Raw genomic sequence first — 16,800 nt, forward strand, 5'->3', positions numbered from 1 at the left:
ATAATATATGAAGAGCGCCCCTTTACTATTTCATGTTTGGGGCGTGACTGAATTTTAATTAGGATCCGTTTGATAAGGGTCAGATAGATGGACTAGGCATGGGGAAATTGGGGTAGAACTATCGGGAAATAACTAGAATTGAAATGATGCAGAGACAACATTGTGTCGTTGAAATATGTGTCATAAAATGAGACTTTCCAGAAATCGGTTTATAAAGAAAGCGCGGGAATATGAAGAGTTGTTAAAACAGGCTTGTGTTAATTTTCGGTGGTTAGATAAAATTAACCTTTATTGGCTAAGCTAAATAAGGGGTGTGTGTTTCCAAGACGAAATTCAATGTTTAAGGTATCATTCATCGCAAGATGAGTCAGTCCACGTTTTTCTGCAGAAGGGGGAAGTCTTGACTCGGAGAAAAAATAGCCAGTATCTTTTCTCGTTAAATAAATTGTCAAAGGGACGTGTGTCAGGAAGTTTGAGGGACACGGAACCTAAAGATACATAGAGATTCTGCTACGATATAATTGAGCGAGTCTAAAAAGCACAAGGTTTTTACCTCGTGCAATTTGTACTTTGATATGAGTTTGTTCTTTTTTGTTGAATTTATTTGCTTTAAATTCATGCATAAATTTTCGTTGATACAAGGTGACAATAATTGTTTGAATTTGTTGTCTTGATTGTTATAGGGATCATGACTTCTAAAACTTTCTTGAGACAATTGTGAATTTATTTGTCTTAAATGATATGAATCATGTTTGCTGAGAATGAGTTTTTCCTACGATATATTATGTCAAGCGATGTATCGTTAGTTAGCAAATAACATAGTTAAGACAAGAAGCTATTTTCATTGATTTATTTGTATAATTAAGATGTGAATTCCTTTTCACCGAGAAATAGGGCACCTGCCGGCCGACAATTAATCCAATAAATGATTTATAGCTCACAGTAGGGCGTGAGAAGTTATTGTCTAGTCCATATGACAGTTTAGTTAAGGATGCTAAATAGCCCTTTAGAAAGATATATTAGTTTGCTTTGTACTAGGGTTTAGGTGTCAACTGTCAGGCTACTAAATGACCCGATTAGCCTCAGTTTCTGCTGAATTACGATCTGACGATATCTGTCAACGCGAGAGAGGGGATATTGTTCGATCATAGAAGTAAAAACCTGATAAACATGTAGTTTGCATATTTATTTATTTTAAAAGGAAAATAGCTCCATATATAACCCTATAGAGAGAGGGCAGAGAACAGACCATCAAATTACGGTTGATGACCCGAAAGAAAGATGCTGTAAGAGAGAGAGAGAGAGAGAGAGAGAGAGAGAAGCTCAGAACGTACCCTCATTAAAGCTATTTCGAACACGTTGAGGTTCGAGATTTAATGTTTTAGTTTTATATGTTGAAAGTTCCGGATATCAGTAGATACTACTGTTATGTATATTTAATTTAATTTAATTTATATTTGATTTAATTCAATTGTTTGTTTATTAGTTTAAATTTGTTTTATTCCATTACATGTTATTGTAATGTAATTTTATTTATTTGATTTTATTAGATATTTTCCAGAAATTCAGTTCAGTTTTCGTAAACATAATATTAGAAACTGTGTATTTAATATTGACCTAGTTCCTGGCCGTTATTCATGATGAAGTAAACAACTTTTTTCTTTCTTTTTTTATTCTTTCTTAGAGTAGTTTCATAAAGTGAAATCGAGGCAGTACATGAAGTACGTGACAAATAACATGCAGCAATTATTTCGAAACTCTGGTTTTACCGGAAGGTTGACCCGCATCCGGGCATCTGTTTTGCGCAGTAGCAAGATTTACTATTGATGTTTTGCCTTAACACTTGAGACGTCAAAGTATTTTTTGTTGTGACCATTTTGAGTTTAATTTTTAATTTTTCTTCAAATTATTTGGATTCTAACATTATTTTTCCTTGGAAGTACTTGTGCTCTAAATTAATTCTTGGACAAAGACAGTTATCGAAATTTACAGAATTCAAACACTGGCATATTATTTTCTGTAATTCAACAAAGAACTGTTGACAAATCAATATTACACTGATCACAGAATACGTCATCGCCTTCCATTTTGGATTCTATCGGGGTTCAAACTCAGTTTCATTAGAACATTTTATTACTATGACTTCTATTTTTTAATTCTTGGATTATTCTTGGACTATTTTTGGATTTGATTCTTAAACCGTAAGTTTTTTTTTTACATTTTTACCTTATTTTCTATGGAAATAAAATATTTGTTAAATTTTACAAAGCTTGTTGTCTTCACTTGTTTCTTATTACTTTTTAAAAGATCCTAAACACGTAACAATACTTCTTCGTAACTTGTGAATATGCATGATTGGTTTTAGATCGATTTTTTAAATCATTGTAGAAACGATACCTTGAATAGTGCAAGAACATCTTGGCCTTTGAAATTCCCTTTGATATTGAGAACTTCTTAAATAATTTATTTTATATTAACTTACCATCGTCATTTTAATGGCGTAATTTTGTAAATCAAATCCGCATGCAAAGGATAGATAGATGGATGGTTGGATGGATGGATGGATGGGTGGGTGGGTGGGTGGGTGAGTAGGTAGGTAGGTAGATAGATAGATAGATAGAAGTAGTTATATGAGCCACCAGTGGGGGGGGGGGGCAATGGGCTTTTCAATAGTAGAAAGTTCAAAAGACACCTGGGGGTCATACGGGAAATCCTATTTGAAATCGGTCCATAAGTTTAACATGGGATTGACACTGAAATGCAAAACTTTCAAGACGTCTTGGATACACGCTACACGTTGAAAGTGTACCCACAAGCGGGAAGTTGACTTCTGATGTTTCAACGAACCGATTTCCCAGATGGAAAAGACATTCACATCTATCATCATTAAGAACATTTCGATGTCATTACCTGTATTACCGGATTTCTGGGATATAATTATTATTGTGAGAAATGAGACCAAGAGTTTTGCAATCGCAATCGAGATGAACACATTTATTGCGGAGAGAGAGAGAGAGAGAGAGAGAGAGAGAGAGAGATGTCGGGGTTGTTTAGGCTCTAAACGCCACCTTCCAGAAGGAAAAGAACGAATCCATTGCTCGGCTTTTCAGCGAACCTTTGTCAGCCCTACATGTTACCAACAACATTGCATAACACAAGTTTCACAGCAGAAAGGAGTTTGCCAACTACTGAGATCGTGCTTTACTTGTGGAGATCTCACACGCACCAATAACCCCAGAGCACACGTTTGTCCAGGGAAGAGACTATGTCATATTTGTCGCCAGATTGTGGACTTGGAACATGATTGCTACATTCAAAAATACAAATATAAACAGAAGGTTGAAAGGAAGAATGGGAATTTCATCCTTTCTTGGGGTATGCAAGAGACCGGCAGTCGCACTTTCTGTGTGGCTCATCGAGCTTGGGAAACGTGAATCTTTTTCACTGTCCCAATTGTAGCAAGATTGCAGGAGGTCGTGAAGAAACCTTTCGAAGACCCAACGTTCTTCCCGATTTCGCCCGATGGATCTTAAACCCTATCGACTACACGTTGAGCCAAGAGACATTGAATCTTACGGATACTACCATCGTTATGCCACGGTGATCTCTCACAATTTCTCGGGAAATGATGGACGGTTTCTTATGAGATAATATTTATGCACCGAATGCCCCCAAGTCACCATAAGCGGACCCAAACCTATCTACATGAAAGTGGGACAAGTACAATTTAAAGATTCCTTGACTTATTTGGTCATGCCTTTGAGTAAAATGCCTAAAACGTTTGGAATGACAGAAATGGACTAAAGATATTTTCCACACTTTTTCAATATCAAAGCCAATCAACACGCAGTCCTACAACATTTTCCTGACGTACATTATTATGACCCTGACAATATTCTCACCGACGAACGAGAAGCCTTCAACGCTTGCTACCGCTCTCACGCTTCGAACCCCTTAGACTTTCAAGACGAAATGTTAAGGTATTGTCGCTCCGACATTTTACGGCGTTCTTTCTGAAAATTTCGACAACTGTTCATGCAGAGCGGAATGAATGATCCTGTGAAAGAAGCCTGTACATTTATCAAATCGTGATCCTTAGTGTACCGCAACCGATTCATGTCTGAGAACACCCTAGCTGTAATATGCCCTCAAACTTCGGAGTTCACCAAACGTCGACACTCGACCAAAGTTGTGCGCTGGTTACATTACTTGTGTAAAAAGGAAGGTTAACAGATCCAATATGCTCGAAACGTAGGAGGCGAAAATACCATTGGAAAATATTCGGTGGATGGTTGGAATTTAGAAAACCCAAATTGAGGGAAGCTTATTTCACGGATGACCTACCTTTTGTCCTCAACGTCACACGAAAAACGAATTCTTAGACCGCACCATAGGAGAATCGTACGAGAAAACGTACCAACGACGCCTGAAATTAGACAAAGAAGGATAACCGATCCCGAGTTTAATTGCATCGTAAAAAGTTACACCATGGTGGACCCTGTAGTCCCACGCGACAGTTTATATGGAGAACGAACGAATGCTACATCCTTTCTGTACCACGCGGACGAGAAAAAATCAAATACCTAGATGTGTGTTCGCTGTATCATTGTGTGTGTAGATGTCGCTTTCCAACAGGACACCTACAATTGTTGACAGAACACATCAACATTAACATTTTATCAATACGAAGGCTTGATCAAATGCAAAGCCTTGCCTCCCAACTACTTGTACGATCTAGGTTTACCTTGCCATTGCCAAGGAAAAATGAGGTTTCCTTTGTGCCGTACCTGTTCCGAAACCTGTAACCTGTAACCAAGACCGACCTTTTCATCACACACAGGAAGAACGCGCGTTGACAGGAACGTGGGCCATCGAGGAACTGATACGCGCTCTGGAACTGGGATACCATGTATTAGAAGTGTACGAAATTTACCACTTTCCCAACACAGAAAAGTACCAAAAGGACGACGACACCCAGAAAGGCATTTTCTTGGGCATACTTCGATGCCGTTTTGAAAATCAAACAAGCCAGCGGCTATACTTCATGGTGCCATACTCCCTAGAACCAATAAAACTCCAAAGAGGAATAACGTTCCAACGAAAGTATCACTTTAAACCACATCGAAAAAACGAAGGAAGACGCTCGTTTGCCAAAGTCATGTCGAGTAGCTTGTGGGGACAACGTCCGTATTTACCCAAGATGGAGTATTTGGCATCTCCCTACCTTACTACGACATGATTTATGACAAAAGAAACTACATGAAGCACGTGGACGTCGTTGGCAAAGATTTGCTTCTGGTGAATTACATAAAGAACCAGAGTTTGTACTGGCCGGCGAATTTGGAAATGTCATCTTTGCAGCCTACATGACGGCCCGTGATCGCTTCAAATTGTACGAAGCCTTATACCAGTTAGGAGATCGTGTCCTGTACTTTGCACGGATAGTTGCATCTACAATCATCACTTTGATCATCCTCACCCAACCACGTGTACCCCGAAAACAAGATTCTGAGTTGGGCTAGCGACGGTCCCAAAGATTACGGCTACAAATACCGAGACAAACTAGGAGAAGTGCATACCAACTGCAAAGTCAAAGCATTGGCTCTGAATCATCGAACGAGTCAAATGGTCAACTTTGTTGTGTTGGAAAAAAACCTCGCAGTCTGGAAAGGATCAACACTTTAGCGTGACCACTTTGGAGCCACACAAAATTGTATGGTTACCAAATCTTCAAATCGTCAGTCGGCTTTTGGAAAAATGTATCAAATCGTCTACCAGAAGTGAGTGCGGCTTCAAAACCACTTCAGTTTACCGAACTGACACGCCGATATTGGCCTGTATATAAATGGGAAGACTTCCAAGACCGACATGTCATTAGTAGCAATAGGGGGTACCATAGGGACAATGGGACTTACCATTATAGAGAGGGTCCCGGCACTCTGGGGACGATGGAAAATTTATCATTGTGGGCCAGTCTAGAGACAATGGGAACATAACATAGGGAATTTTAACATGGATGGGTCTATAGAGGGACAAAAAGTATTGGTCCTATCTAGGGACAATATGAATGGGACAGGTGAGGTGACATTTATAACATAGACAACAAACTTACAAACAACAATAAGAATGGAACAGATAAGGTGACATTTATAACATAGACAACAAAGTTACAAACAGCTATACAACCAAATAAAAAAAAAATTGGCAAAAAAGCAAATTTTTTCGAGGCATATCAGTGGCCCTTAAAAGGGCCTTTGTTTTTTGTTCCGTTAACATATAAGGCAACGCATGTATCTTCTTCCTCAAACGTCTTCTGACTTCTGGACCGTAGATGAGAACTCTCTTCACACAACCTTGTATCTCCACATAAATTCGTCTTTTCCAAACGCTCGTCTTGGTGATACGGATAATTGTCCATGATAATCTGACAGCATTGATGATACGAGAGTAGATGATTCTACGTTTGTCCACATCTTGTGACGAGAACAGATGACGGGAATACTGTGAACTGCGGTTATTTATAGTGGAAGTGCGGATCGAAACGGATTGAGTTTATTCACCAATCCGAACACCCGTCACAAAATTCAGCCACAACACGGAGTCAGTCTTCCAGTCCAAAGAGAGCGGACTGTGGCGTCACATTCCTTATATAGATGCACTAGCGTCTATGCACAGTCAATCCATGCGACACAGTCTTCAAACATGACGGAAACTAAGTAGACAATGAATTGGGGTTCACCGGCCGTGAAGACGAGAAGCGATGGTATAGCAGCGGCTACCAAAGTCAACACAGGCCTACTTCTAGAAGAGGTCAATTTTAATTGGGATTTGGTCGATTTTCTCTCTTCTTCACAAGAATTTGTTCCAGTCCCATTACCTTCGCCGCCTTCTCCTTCTTTACCACAAGTCGATGATTTTAAACAGGGACAGAAAGAAGATTTGAAGAAATTTTTACAACAGCAGGAAGAAGCAGAACAAGCTTTTTTCCTTCAACAGCAACAGCGAGAAGAAGCAGAGGGAAGAATGAAACGACAAGAAGACGAAGCAGCAGAGAAGAAACAAGGTCTAGGAGAGAAGGAGAATATTGAAAGCCAAACGGTAACGATACTCTGAGACATTTTAGCAGAGTTAAGGACTCTGAAACAAATGTATCAGGCTTCTTTAGTACGACCTAAGAGACAAAGACCTTCCCAAGCCAAACAACCCAGCCCTGCTATTACGACTGCGATACCACCCCTTGTGATTCCTACAAAATCATCATTGACAGGAGCCAGACAAAACGTAGGCCTTGGCCGTGGGAAAGGCTTAAGTCAGTTAAAGATGATTATGTCCCGTTCCTGAGGGTTTTTTTTTAATTAAAAAAAACTGTTTTTAATTTAAAAAAAACAAATACCCAACGGTCCTTTTCAGGGCAACCCACTTCTCTCAAAAAGAGATAGCATTTCAAATGCCAAAATGAATTAAAACCCAAAAGCCCTTTTTTACCCATGATGTACGTGTGTGAGTGAATGAGTGCGTGAGTGTAGGTCCATATTCTAAAAAATCAAAACCAAGAGACACTTACGTTTTCTACCTGGTCTATTCTGGCACATATTGTACAGTCCAATTCAAAACACAACACTTTAAAAAGTTTATAGACTTCTTCTGTGTCTCTGTCCACTCCCTCTGTTATTTTCAGTTTCTTCACTTTCACCGGTTTTTCCTCCTCTTCGTCCTCACTTTCTTTTTTTTTCTTTTCTCTTTCTTCACGTGTCTGAGTTCTTCCTTTTGGGAGGGTATCTCTTCTTCCTGTTCAGAACCCCTCTCTTCCTCTTGCTCCTGTTGTTTCTTAGGGCATTCTGAAGACCAATGTCACTTTTCTTGACAATAATAGCAAGTATCTTGACTTTTGTCTCTTCTGACACATGTTTTCCTTTTTTGATGTTCTGGACACTCTGAAGACCCATGTTCTTTCTTCTTACAGATATAGCAAGTATCTTAACTTTTATCTCGAAAGGAGGGGGAGTAATCCGTCGGCTTGTCTGAGGAAACTTTTCTTATGACACCTCGCAAAGCTCTGATCAGAAATTCGATCTGTGTAGGCTATTCCATTGTTCTCCTCGGTTTGAGAGTGAAATGAATATTGAAGGGAAGACACACACACACATTATATATAAACACTGATTTGACATGAATATAACGTGACCCATAACGTTTTGCAGTCAAGATGAAACGATGCATCATGTCACGGAGAAAAGACAAAAAAGTAAGAGGCAGAAACGTGATTTATCGCCTGATACAGTAGCTGAAGTCTTTGCACAAATTCATGCCAGTGATTTTGATGATGACATGAGTGAGCCAGAATCCAGACCCAGAGAGTCTACATGCAACCCAAGTTCACCAGCATTAGCAAGCCCTGAAAAGTACTACCGCATTCGAGAGACGGAAAAGCGCTCCACTAGAAAATTTAGAACGACGGCTTACACGTACACGGTGAAGTTTAAAGATTTCAGGTCCGACGTACCGCTGGAGAAAGTAGAGGCCTTCATCACCGATGATTGAGATTCTGTGTTAACCACACTGAAACAGGAAAGTCAAGCCAAAGAAAACGGTCGTTAGAGACTTTCCTTTCATCACAACAGTTTAAAGTCCCCCGTTTGGATGGAGAATTAACACCTTCCAAATCATCGACAGGATTCAACACGTGCAACAATCCAACGATAAATTTCACATCACGGATGGAAAAGCGACACTGTTTATGACCCACACGTCTCTTCCCCAAGGGACTGGACGCTAAAAGGTGTTATTGTTGGACGACCTTCGTAGCACCAAAACGAGTCTCATCCGAATTAACAACTGTCAAGACAAATTTCGTTTAGCCAGGGACATCGCGGTGGGACGAACGTATTCCAACAAGAACGACACGGTAGAATGGAAAATAACCTGGGAGAACGTTCGAAAATCGAACAGAGCCGAGCAGCTTAGAGAAGCAAAACTCCTGTTACAGCAATCGGGGATATCCAAAGACTTACCATGTGGTATTCCTGAAATGCCAAACTTGCAAGATGTCTTAGCTCCAAGTTACACCTTGAAAGTGCACCCTCAAGAAGTGAGCGGACTGTTTCGAGGCAAATATTTCAAAGACGGAAAATACATTCACATCTATTATCACGATGAACATTTCAATGCCATCACCAACCAGTATCACCGCATTCTTGGGATACAGTTATTACTGTGCGAAATATGACTATAACAAGCGACAAGCAACACAAACATTGTGGATCGAAATGCTCAGGATGTTTGGCCTCTCAACCCTGTCTGGACGAAGGACAAGAAAGAGTGCATTGCCCAGCTTGCCAGCGCACTTTTTCAGCCCTACCTGTTACCAAAAATATTTGAAGACGCAAGGTTCTCAGTAGAAAAGTTTTTGTCAATTCCTGAGATTGTGCCCTACTTGTGGACAATGCATACGTACAAACAGTGCCAAGTTACACGTGTGTTCAGGAAAGAAACGGTCACATTTGTCACCAAATCGTGGACTTGGAACACGAATGCTACATCAAAAACAATAGGAGGATCATAACCAGAAGAAATAGAAATTTATATTTTTCGATTTCGAATGTATGCAAGAGACTGTCATTCACATTCCTAATTTCTGTGTGGCTCATCGAGCTTGCATCCGCGAACCTATCTTTAGTTATTGCCCTCACTGCAACAAGATTCCTGGAGGGCGTGGAAAATAAATTCGGGGACCGAACAAGCTGGCCGATTTCGCCCAATGGATCTTAGACCACATCGACGAGACGTGGAACCAAGAGGACGTCTAACGTTACGGAGATTCTCATCGCCATGCCACGGTGATGTCTCACAATTTCTCGGGATACGATGAGAAGTTTCTTTTGAGATACTATACGGAACAAAGTACCGAACGTCCTAAAGTCACTTTGAACGGAGCCAAAATCATTTCCATGCAAGTGGGACAAGTACAGTTTAAAGATTCGATGAGTTACTTGGCCATGCCTTTGAGTCGGATGCCTAAAATGTTTAGAATGACAGCAATGGCAAAAGGTTATTTTCCTCACTTTTTCAATACCGAAGCCAATCAGCGTGCCATTATACCCCATTTACCTGAGGAACATGACTACGACGCCGACAACATGCGTACCGAACAACGAGAAACTTTCTAAGCTTGGTACCAGGGATCCTTTGAAAGAATCCGGTGCCATTGCCAAAGCGTGTTCCTTAGTGTACCGCCAACGATTCATGCCTGAAAACACCCTGGCTATCATCAGCAATCAAACGACCAACTTTGTCAAACGTCAATACTAGGTCAAAGCCCTACGCTGGTTACATTACTTGTGCGACAAGGAAGACAGATCGATCCTACATGCCCGGAGGAGGCGAAAAGACCATCGAAACGTATTCAGTGGATGGTTGGGTCTTAGAAAACACCTTGATCGTGTACAAGTTTAACGGCTGCTTATTTCACGGAATTCCCTCTGCTAACCTGAACGTGACACTAAAAATCAGTTTTTACAACGGACCATTGAAGACTTGTACGAGGCCACTTGTCAGCGGCGCTTGAAGTTAGAACAGCAAGGATACCAAGTAATGGAAATGTGAGAATACGAGTACAATCACAGTTTAAAAACCGATCCCGAGTTTAAACGCGTCGTGGAAAGTTACAAGCTGGTGGACCCACTGAACCCGCGGAATAGTTTGTATGGAGGATGGACAAATACCACCTGTTTGCTGTACCAAGCCGAGGAGGAGAAAGGAGAAGAAATCAAATGCTTGGACGTGTGTTTGCTGTATCTTTACGCGTGCAAATAGTGTCGGTTTGCCGCAAGACATGTGCAATTGCTGACGGAACACATGGACCTGGACAACATTCGACAATACGAAGGATTGATTAAATGTAAAGTCTTGCCTCCCACGAAATTGTACCATCCCGTTTTATGTCACCATTCCCAAGGAAAAGTGATGTTTCCCTTGTGCTGTACTTGTGCCGAAACGTGTAACCAAGACCAACATTGTCAGCACACCCAGGAAGAACACGCCTTGACGGGAATGTGGGTCAGCACGGAATTGTTCGAAACGATGGACTTGGGATACTGTTAGAAGTGTACGAAATTTACCACTTTCTCAAGACAGAACAGTACCACAAGGGCGACGAGACTCGGAAAGGCATTTTCTCAGACTACGTGGATGCCTTTTTGAAACTGAAACAAGAAGTCAGCGGGTGTCCTTCCTGGTGCCACACTCCCGAAGACCAAACGAAATTCAAAGAAAAATACTGGGAGCAGGAAGCATCACTTTAGACCACATCAATAAAAACAAAGGCAGGCGATCATTTGCCAAAATGATGTTAAATTGCTTGTGGGGGAAAAAGGGTACAACGACCGTGTTTCCCCAAGACAGAGTATTTGACAGAACCATCCTCGTACATCCAGATGATTCACGACAAAACCAAATACATAAAACACGTGGACGTCGTTCGTGAGGACTTGATCCTAGTCAATTACGAAGAAGAACTGGACTTTGTACAAGCTGACTAATTTGGTAATGTCATAATTGCAGCTTACAAGACAGCCCATGCTTGCTTAAAATTGTACAAAGCTTTAAAACTCGTAGGTGAGCGCGTCTTGTACTTTGACATGGACAGTTGCATCAACATAGATCGCCCAGGTCAACGTCACCCTGACATCGAAGGAGATCTTTTAGGAGCTTGGACAGACGAACACGCCGACGACAAGATTCTAAGTTTTGCTATTGGCGGCCCTACAAATTACGGCTATGAATGCAGGGAACCACAAGAAGGAGTGCACACCGAGTGTAAAGTGAAAGGATTGACTCTCAATAATCGCAACAGTCGAGTGGTGAACTTTGCGGTATTGAAAAAAGCCTTGCAGTCTTGACAGAATGGATATTTTAGAGTGACCATTTACGAAAAAATTACTTGAGATCGTACTTGTCCCTGTATGAAGCCACAGGACAGTAGGGACTAACGCCAGTCACGGTATTACGTACCAAGATTATGCAGGAGACTAGGCTTTGTGGATTTTTTTAAAACAATTATTTCACTCCAGACCAAGGCAGCGACGAGGGACATTTACACCCTATAAAATCCGGTCAGATTCGTGTGGAACTTCAGCTTAATCAAACTAAAGACCGAAACCACACGGTGAACGTCATCTTGTATGCCGAATTAGATATTATCATAGAAATCGACAGTTTGAGAAAAGTGATTCTAGACTATTAGACTACAATCCCAGTAGCAGATTCACCAACATCTCAGACATCACCAATTAGTGAGCGCACCAGGAAACTAGAACCAATCATAATTCCACTTGAAGTAACTACAACAAAATCAACAACTACTGTTGTTAAACAAACAACTGGAACAACAACAACAACTTCAACTCCGGTAGCAGACACACCGACATCTCCTACTGCAGTACCCCCCCCCCCAATCATCTAGTGGGAAAATTGCTGGAAGTAAAACTTCCGATCCTAGGAAACTCAAAACAACAACAAAAACTAGTCAGCGTACCAAGAAACAACAACTCACCACACTTCCAACTGAATCAACAACAACAACAAATACAACCAGGACAACTACTATTGGTGCCAGACTAAAAACCTGTACACCACCAGAAAGTAGTATGAAAAAGACTACTACAAGCTGAGAAAAAATACACTAAAGAAACAAAAACAAGAAGTTGCCCAACCAAGACTGACCAAGCGACAATCCAAACAGACGTTTATTTCACTGTCGCACTCCTGACTATATCTGAGGCCCATCAAAAGATCTATTATGATGGAACACTAAAAGAAGAAGAAGAAAAAAACTCAAAAAATTTGAAGATGCCAAGTAAGCCATTGTAGATATCAGCACCCGGGGCGAAGATTTCTACGACTGCCCAATACCAGTCTTGGTGATGCTGATAAACAGCTCCTGAAGTTTCATGGAGTGCAGTCCAATCCAATCAAAAGACGCCACCAATGGAAACTCCTGGTCCAGGGTGACCTATGCGGTTTAGATGGATACGCAGGACGTAGAAGGGAAAGCTTCAACCCTCCATCAAACATCCAGCCGTTCATGTATCCATTCTCCGAGGGGTAGCCCTCAGCCCTTCTCAAGGGTATCCAAATTTGAAACTTGATAATACTATGATACCTAATATGATCCCTTGACCACCGTTCTAAATAAAAACCACAATACCTAACTTGATATTCAACATTTTTATTGGGTCTCTTACACCGAAATTTCTTTTGATTTAAATTTGTTTTGGAATTAATTAGGATAGTAAAATGTAATACTTACATCTGAGACTCTAATTGCAATTGTGGCTAACACAGAATTAGTAATAGGGAATACCCATTATATAAGTAACTGAGCTGAATTTGGTAATATTATTTTTTGCGTTTCAGGTACGTTCCGGCCACGTTTGAACCTCTCCTCCGAGTCCCTCTCCTCCCTGCCTGCTCGTACATTAAAAGACGAGTGTGTGGGCCGATTCCCACTCGTTTATAATCAGGTGCCTCGATGAGCGTGTACGCACGGAACCGGGGTGACGTCATAAGACCAGTGCCCAATCCTGTGAGACGTCTTATCCTGTAGTTATACCTTCAAACATAGACATTTTTCAGCTTGAATGCGTGTTGGGTCCAATCCCACTCGAGATAGCCTTACATACAGGTCGAATGGGACTTATTGTCCCACGACCTGTCGGCCAACCAATCAACACTCAAATGAGTTCATTAATGCGTTGGAGGAAGTGGTACCATTCGTTCCCCCTCGAAAAATCAATTATTCACAAACGGGAAATTAACTAGTCGTAAATGCCCATATGGGCGCACATGGCTCTAATCAAAATGACTGACTGACTGTCAGTCTACCCATCCATTGTTGACTCATCCTCCTATGAAGATGTGCTCAAGACTAGCCAAGCTGAACGAAGGTTACGTGAATTTACATCGTGTCAGGGAAAGTCTGATACCCAAACCTGAAGAGATAGAGAATGTCAGAATCTTGAAAGTGACTAAAGACATGATAGAAGACCTTTTCAGAGAGGTAATCAAAAAAGAAAAGGAGGAATGGACGGAGAAGTATAGACTTCAGAGAGAGAGAGAGAGATCAGAGAAAGCAGCAGCAACAACAACAGCAGAAACCAGAAAGTGGTTTTGTCGACTGCCGTGTTGACACGAAAGAGTTCTCCTTCTCTTTCCGAAGAAGCAGACCCTATCCTGTTGGAAAGCTTGTCACCAGACAGGGACGCAATCTTAGACAATAAAATATTGCCGTAACTCCTCGTCCACAAAAAACAGCCCTTTTCAGGGCTACCCAATACTCTAGAAAAGAGATACTAATTCAATTGCCAATGATATCTTAGTAAGTTTTTAAGAAATAGAAGTATGTCTATAAGCACTTCGTTTGTTTGACTTTGTTACAAGTGTGTCTATAAGCACTTCGTTTCCGTAGCTTGTCAAATAGTCAGTGAGTTTTGATAGTAGTTAGGGTTTGTAAGTAAAAAAAAGTGAGTGAATGTTTCTTTTAAGTCCGTGTGTTCCCATGTTTCTTTGTGTAATGATATGGGTCCTGTTATCACACATTCAGCCAGGGAACGTCGACCAGTGAACATCGTGCAGTGCAAGGCAGCCGACCACGTGCTACGAAGCAGTGCAGTGTAGCATACCACCGTGCTGCTAGTCATAGAATATTCACCTTGCAGCATAAAGGGCACTTCAGCATGGAGTTATACTGGAAGACAGAACGACACAGAGAATTATACCGGACAGCAAGATACTAGGGAATAGAGTTAATGGAGGGAGCGAGGAGTGGACATAGCTGCGGTACGTGGGCCGTGACTAACCAGCAACAAAAAAGCAACAAAGGGGGCGCGACCTTTAACACGGAGCATGCAGCCCACGGAAACCTAGCTAACCAGCCTTCTCAACCGTTGAAAAACAGCGGAATACCTGTGTCTTGCGGGATATTAGCATAGAATTAATTCCCTATGCCGAAAAGTCGTCATGACTGATAATATCAGTGGAGACCAATCCGGACCTGTCGGTGACGTTCCCGAACTTGATTTGAAAAGGTCGAGCAACGTATCAAATTGCCTGGTTGAATGTTGGGTTCTTTTTTTGGCTTGAGAACCAATTTGATAATATCTATTTCATAACTAACCTAATTTGACCTGTTTTGGTACCGCCGTCCAAATTCTTATACTCAATAATTAACCATGCGTGACTCAAACTGATACAAGTCGTTTAGACTTTACTGATTTTTTTATTTCATATTCTATGTACACTACATACACGAAATTCAAACTTGTTAGTAAATATTTTTTTCAAAATTTATCACTCTAATAATTTGACTAATTGCAGAGGTGGCTTACACATTATTGGTATTTTTATCCATTAGTAAGACTGGACTTAATTTGAAATAAATACGGGCTTGCGTTTCGGGAAGTACACAACGTCCATGGCTGGCTTGCCGAGTGCCTTTTACTCCTTCACCATGCTCGAACAACGTACACGTGGTAGTATGTGGAACGATTTCCACCTGCCACACGACCAGGTGTCCTAATGTGACGTCATCACTGCCGACCAATCGCAAAGGGCGTCACATACTGCTTGGGTAGACACCTGGGGCTTTTTTCAATGCAATTTTACTTTTCAGTAACATGAGTTGTGTGGTACCATTCCCTCTCATGTAAAAGCCATTCAGTCAGATTGTTTGGGACTCAATAGTCCCACAATCTGAAGGCTAAAATAATTCAGTCAGATTGTTAGGGACTCAATAGCCCCACAATCTGAAGGCTAAATTAATAAGTACTCTGTGAGTACATAAAAGCCTGGAGGATGAGGCTCTCGTTCCTTCCCCCAGGAGTAATTAAAAATCACGCAGTGCATGAACAAACCAGTGATACATGTTCTAGATGATCGAAAATCACTATAATTCAACTGAAGAAGAAGATGGGTCCTGTACGTTTTGGTAACGAGATGTTTTCCTTCACGTCCGTGCTTGACAAATATAAAGGGAGCGCTCGTCAGTCTGGCTACCCATTGGTGACGCATCAACATTGAAGATGAGTAACAGAATTACTAAATTTCTTGAACTCCAAATGCACCTGGGCATCTGGGACGAACTGGCTATGGAGGCCGTAGCCGAAGAGGCCAAGATAGAGAAGGAGGAGAAGGAGAGAAAAAGGAAAGAAGACGAGGAAAAGAAAAATCCTATCCTATCTCACGTTATGCTGAGACCTGTGTGTGAGGTGAAGTCTGAGGCGATGACGCATCCACAGAGACATACACCACAGCCAGTACCAGTGCAGGTGCGTGCGGAGGATATAAGGAGCCCACAACATCCAAGCGTGTGGAATAGAAGACAGAGGGACGTCTTCACTATCCCTGAAAGTGAAGACCGCGAGAATGAAGCCAATGACCCCCCCCCCACGTGCTCCCAACCACAACAGTCAATTGAGATAACGATTGGAGTCGTCGTTGTATCTGTGGTGCCAGGCCTGGAGATGTCACCATTAGCCAGGTGCATCTGGAGTTCTAAAAACAGCCCTTTTCAGGGCTACCCAAATCTCTAGAAAAGAGACACTATTCAAGTTACCAATTTGTGTGAACGTGGAGAAGTTTGGTTATATTGGCACAAAGTTGTATTATCATGCACTGACCTATTAGTTTATAGCTGTATGGCATTGTAAACGTATGCAGTGAAAGTTTTGTGATGACATCTAAAGTACAATCAAGAATGAATATACATTCATTAAAATTATTTTAGAATTATGTAACAAGATGGCC

The sequence above is a fragment of the Sinohyriopsis cumingii genome, chromosome 4, assembly GCF_028554795.1.
Source record: "Sinohyriopsis cumingii isolate HCF-2022 chromosome 4, ASM2855479v2, whole genome shotgun sequence".
NCBI lineage: Eukaryota > Metazoa > Mollusca > Bivalvia > Unionida > Unionidae > Sinohyriopsis > Sinohyriopsis cumingii.